Source organism: Poecilia reticulata, linkage group LG17, assembly GCF_000633615.1.
Source record: "Poecilia reticulata strain Guanapo linkage group LG17, Guppy_female_1.0+MT, whole genome shotgun sequence".
NCBI lineage: Eukaryota > Metazoa > Chordata > Actinopteri > Cyprinodontiformes > Poeciliidae > Poecilia > Poecilia reticulata.
Window position 1 is genome coordinate 9,546,387 of NC_024347.1, and position 6,032 is coordinate 9,552,418.

General features: G+C 39.1%; 1 protein-coding gene across 2 annotated transcripts in view; it reads right to left on the reverse strand.

Annotated features, from left to right (window-relative positions):
- The window catches only part of LOC108167109 (endogenous retrovirus group PABLB member 1 Env polyprotein-like), a 62,033-nt gene extending 61,078 nt beyond the window's left edge, over positions 1 to 955 (reverse strand). Inside the window, exon 1 of one of the 2 annotated variants that reach the window (XR_001777511.1) lies at positions 872 to 955. The gene's annotated coding sequence lies outside the window, so the exon portion shown is untranslated. The remainder of the gene's footprint in view (positions 1 to 871) is intronic. The other variant, XM_017310113.1, reaches the window with a different exon arrangement.
- Positions 956 to 6,032: the final 5,077 nt, after the last annotated feature.

Here is a 6,032-nt window from a genome sequence, read left to right on the forward strand (position 1 = left end):
TAACAAGGTTAAGGTTCAGGCATACAGGGCTTAATTATTCACTCTTTAAAATACAGAAGCATAAAACTGGAAAGTGTGAATATTGTGAGAAGTTTGAAACAATAGGGCATGTTATTTTAGAGTGCCATAAATATGAAGAAGAGAGAAGATGCATGTTGAGAGAGTGTGAAGGTATTCAAGAAAGGTTTAATTTAACAGATTTTTTGAGGAGGGATTTGGGGAGTAGACATTCAAATAATTATTCGGTCTCTTAAAAAAAAGTTATTTCATAGAATCTGAGTAGAGTAAGATGGTTGTGAATGTGTAAAGAATAACAAAGAGTGGTATATAAAGCTATATGCAAGTAAGGTTATATAAGTAGGTGTGTATTTGTGAGTGTATGTTTAGTCAGAAATTATTGTAGGGATTAGGTATGAAGTAAAAATATACCACACTCCATACCAGTAAGTGGCGGTAATGCTACTGAAAGTTTGTTGTCAACCGCCAATAAAAACCAAGAAGAAGAAGAAGAAGAGCTGAGGCCGACATATTACCATCTAGTTCGACTGTGACAGCGTCAACGGAGACGGTGCAAACGACGAACAATAGACGAGGACCCAACAGGTGGGTTTAAATACACAGGGAGGGTAATCAGGGAACTAGACACAGCTGGGAACGATCAACAGGGAAGACAGAGACTCAGGGGAAAACAGATCTAGACACAGAAAAACCTCAAAAACTACACAGAAAACACAGCTTGTCAAAGAATTTTGCACACAGAACAGAACATTTAGTATGTTTTAGGTGTAATGTTTTATTAATAAATGATTGCTGTGGTAGAGCACACATTTCATTAAAAAAACTAAGCAAAAACATGTTATTGCCGTCTTACCTTTACTTAATGAAATCCAGGCACCGACAATTCTGCACAAAAATATCCGTTCATCCAAAGCCAAGTTTATCCTCGACATGTCTTTTCTTGTATACTACTCCGTTTGAGTATCATCAGTCTGTCTCAACGCAAAACTTTCAGCTCCGGTGTTGGTTTTCCTTTAGTTAATTCCTGCTTCAATTGAAAATCCACTTTAGAAAACTGTTAAGTGTAGAAATGTAGTCATCCATGCTGACGTCGGAAGAGAGGAGAAAAATATATCGCTGTACTTTACGTATTTACTGTATGGCTAACTTGCTGTCATTCTGCAGTTGTGAAGTCACAAAACTGATGTCTGGGATCATGAGTGCCCCCTGCCAGGAGCCAAGAGAACTGCTTGCCTCATGGAATCTGTTCTCTGCCGTTTCGATCGCGTTTGTGTTAAAAGTTGGTGGGGATGGCTCATGGGGAAAGGGAGCTACTACACCTTCGACGGGATGCCTTTTTTTGTTTTGGAAAGAATAAAGCCAAAAAATGTTAATGGCATATATTAATGTAATGCTTACAGTTGAAAACATAGCTGTTACAATATTCACCAATATATTTTGTGCAGAAATGTCACAAATGTAAACTTAACAAGTTTCCCAAAATAAGCTATTACAAGAGACAAATTCACTAAAACCAAAAACAATCAAAGCTTTCTACATCAGAAACTGAACAACTCTGAACAGGAAAATACAGATTCATACAGTAGATGCTAATGACATTTTCTGTATAGTGTGCAGGAAACACGTCACCTTCGGATTTAGTGCAACTGTGATTTTGATTGTGATTAACAGCTTGACACACACAGTTAAATGGCTGAAACTATAGTGCACAACAACTCTTGTTGGTGCAAGAGTTTTAAATCATGATGTTCACCGAGCCCATGAGAGCTTGCACAGAACGAAAAATGGGATTTTCGTCGGCTATTGACACCTTGTTCTGTCGTGCGCATGGAGATTGAGGGCTTTCGGCAAGAGGTTTTTGTCAGAGTCGAACACTGCCAAAAATGGTCAAAAACGCTGTGTCCGTGTTCCCCTATCACCCCCCACCCCTTGTGCCTAGCAGAGGTTTTCGTATTTAAATGAAGTTGCTGAGTGCCATGCAAATGCAAATCAACCTTTTGACTCTTATTCATTTTGTAGCTAATCCTTTTTAATCTCTGTTCACCATAAAGAAGTATGTTTGGAGAAAACAATCTATATTATCCATTAAAATATATATTACATGTGTGTTAGGAGCACTGAAAAACTTGGCTTTCGTTGAATTGATGATATAAAAGAAAAATATGCATGATTACATACAATAGACTTTTGTGAAACATGATCTTACTTTGACATTCCTCTTATCTGAAGATTTATCTTGTGATGGGAGGAATTGCACAACTTAATCAAAAATAATAATAAAAACCATGTTCCAGAGTGGTAGATTGTACATAAAGTATTTTTGTGAATAATATTCAAACTAATGTTAATGTTCACTGATTGCTTTAAAGACCCAGAGTCATGCTATATTGGAGTGGTAGTGGTCATTCCACATCACAATACAGGACTTAAGGAACTACAGATTTTTCAGTATTCAGTTGCTTAACTCTCAAGTTTAAATTGAAGAACAAAATGGTTGAAAGTTTGTGATACCTTCTTTTTTTAAAGTTTTGTTAGTTAAGCTTTAACAACTCAAAGTAGAATTGAGTAAATAAACATATATTAATATTAATTGCTAAAAACATTTTAGCAATTATAATAAAAATAAAATATACTGTCACGTAACTTTTGAAAAAAGAACTTTCAGAATGTATTTTTTTCTGTCAACTTAATGTTGACAGAAAATAGTTAGCTAAAGATAAAATAGCTAATTTTAAATGTAGCCTCAATGGTTAATGACAAATCACTTAAGTACTTTTATCAATGTTTTGTTAAATATCATGTTTATTCACATGATATTCAGGAGTTGATACTTTACCACATAGCCATAGTTTTCAATGACAAATGGATTACACCTCCCCATATTTGGTGTTTCTAAACCAAGACACTTAAAATGTCAGTATAGTTTCAACAATATGTTTTCATAGAGATTCTTTATGGCTTAATGTCTGTTCTGTGTCAACAGCTGCTGGAGGCGAGGGAGAGCGTCCTGGCAGCAGAGGAGATTTCCTTTTGGGAAGGTGTCACCATTGACCTCATGTCTGATGAAGAGGATGGCGTCTTCAAGGGTGAATCGGGCTGGATTGTGAGAACACCAAGTTTCCACAGGAGCTCGGCAACCTCTGCTCCAAACTACAAGAGAGACTTGAAGCCAACCCTAAATACAGCATGTTGCATCATAAGCATTTGTATGTTGGATCATGCTCAGAAAGAAAGCCACCACCACACGGCCCAGAAGTAGAGAAGCATTTTGTGCTGTAATCTTTTTTTTTCTTTTAAACTGAAGTTTTTTATTTATTTATAGATGTTATTTTATGTGTGGTTTCTTTATTTGTAGATGTGTTTTTTATATATATGTGTGGTTTCTTTATTTGTAGATGTGTGTTATATGCATGTCTGTACATATTTCTTTTTCAACAAAAATTAAAAATATAAACTTATGCCTTGTGCTTCGTGTATTTTTATTTCTGGGTTTGTTTGTTTTTTTATTTATTAGGGAGGGGCTTAACCAGGCCTGTAATTATAAAGGTCTAGTGTGTCCAATAGGGAGATATCTACCAACCAATCACATGTAAGTAATTAATTGTGATGTCATTGTTTTTTCATCCAGTGACTGACAATTCATGTGGGTCTCCTGTTGCTATTCACATGCTAAAGTAGAGTCGATAAGCTGTTAACACCTCCCCGCACTTCCCTGCCCCTCCTCCCCCCTTTGCAGGATTCCGCATTTGACTGCGACCAGCGAAACTGCGCTGCCCCGCCAACTGTCGATATCTGTCACTGACTAGCTGCATTCGCGTCAGAATACAGGGTCAAAAATCCCACTTTTCGTCTAGTGTTGATTCAATAAATGCCAAACTAATACATTTTATCATTTTATAAATAGAATATAACACTAATCCTCAATTTGCATACATTTGTCCATGTCATGCTGAAGTTTGAGGAACATAACTATTTTATTATAATTCCTTGGCAAGTATCCCTGCCTTCCACGTGAGATTTTGACATAAATTATAAACCTAAACTTTGAAAGAAGTCCCAGCACAGACTCATTTAAAGGTGCCAAACACCTGCCTTCTTCTGTCACTCATTGACACAAATTGCTGACATATTTGATAAATGTCTACATTGTCTAGTTTTGTCTGGTGGATATGGCACACAGCTGCATTGTTAAGCCTTACTTGAATCATTGTTGATCTGAGCCATGTCTTTAGCCTACTGAGAGCAGTAAAACTCCTCTCTGCCTCAGCTGTCTTGGGACAGTGCTTGCGTCACCACTATAACGCTTTGGTGGTCTTCTTTGGTGAGGTATCTTGATTTTTTCTAAGCCAAGAGCATCTACCATTTGTGTAGCCTCATCAAAAATCTCATGAAACTTCAAACCATTTCTTTTTTCAGCAAGGCTGGATCTCACACACCCAATAGCTTCTCTCATCCCAGAAATAGTCTTAGTGCATTTTTGAATTGACCTGTTAAGACATTCCATGTCGTCAACAACCAAAAGTGCCAAACGAAGTCCCAGAACAGTGTTGCCTTTTTGAAATCTCTGTAAGAAACCATTTGCCTTAACATTGCTTGATGCCATATGTTCCAGGCTTTCGAGGACAGCTTTACCACGGACCGTCCACCGGGTAGGACATAGTGGTCCAAGAGAGATACTTGACCCTTCTGCACTTGATGCAGTGGCAGTAAACAACGATTTAAATTTCCCTGACTGCTTGCTTAGAGTACCTAACTCATTAATCCATTGCAAAGCATCTTGTACAACCGGACTGGTGTGGCAAGCAGCTTCAGTGATGAGGTTGAGGCAGTGAGCTCTGCAATGAACAAACAATGCCAGAGGCTGCATTTTCTTTAGCTCTGCTTGTACTCCTGAATATTTTCCAGACATATTTGCAGCACTGTCGTATGTCTGACCACATAATGAAGATGCAGGTTGTCAAGAAAAGTCAAGTTCATCCCACTTCCCCATGCTGGAGATTTTAGTTTAATAGTAATGATAAATAAAGGTGTCTTTAAAAATAATTACACAGGTGACATCAAGACCCAACAGTAGAGTCAGACTGTAATAAAATTAATCTGGCTGTGTTTGTTGTTATTGTGTCCTGCAAACTTTGCTTCGATTCTTCTTTTTTCTATTTAATCATAAAAAATCATAGTCAAGCAGAAAGAGTCATGAAACAGGAAGAGCTGGTTTCCTGAAGAAAGAGGAAGAAAGCTTCCAGCATGCATGTGTATAAAAATAGTTCAATCTGGAGAGACTCAGACGGACAAAAGGGAACAATTAAAAGATTTAATGACAGGAATGAATAACAGTTCTTTGGCGCTCGGACCCCGGCAGCTAATTTGAGCTGTGATTTGATGTGAACTCGATGAACATCCCGATAACTGATTAGGGATGCTCTCCCCCCCAAAAAAGGGTTGAGTCCGGGGCCCGAGGAAAGGTGAGACCTAAAACTTGTATGCCGACTTGATGATGCGTGGAGAAAAGAAAAGTACAGGTTGTAGGCCAAAGGAGTGCAGAAACCTACAAGATGAGAAGCTCATAGAAGGAATCAAATTTGATTGATAGAGGGGTTTCCATGTTATGATGCTCATCTGGCGAATGAAGGCCTGCTAAGGAAAGAGCCGATATAATACCGGGCAAGAGAGTGAAGGATAGTTGAAGGCACGGAGCCAGGCAGGAGTAGGGGAGCTAGGGGACACAAATATATCTGGAGAAAGGCTGTAGGATAGGTGCCCACGGTAAGGGAGCCACACTGAAAAGTATTAGGGAAAGGAAAAACACTGAGACATGGACCAACAAAGAGAAAGGCTAGGACACGGGCCAGCTGGAGGGGCAGGCAATGTTGGGACATGGGCAAGCTGAAGGGGCAGGCAATGCTGGGACATGGGCGAGCTGCTGGGGCTGAGCGATGCTGGGACATGGGCCAGCTGCAGGGGCTGAGCGACGCTGGGACACGGGCCAGCTGCAGGGGCTGAGCGACGCTGGGACA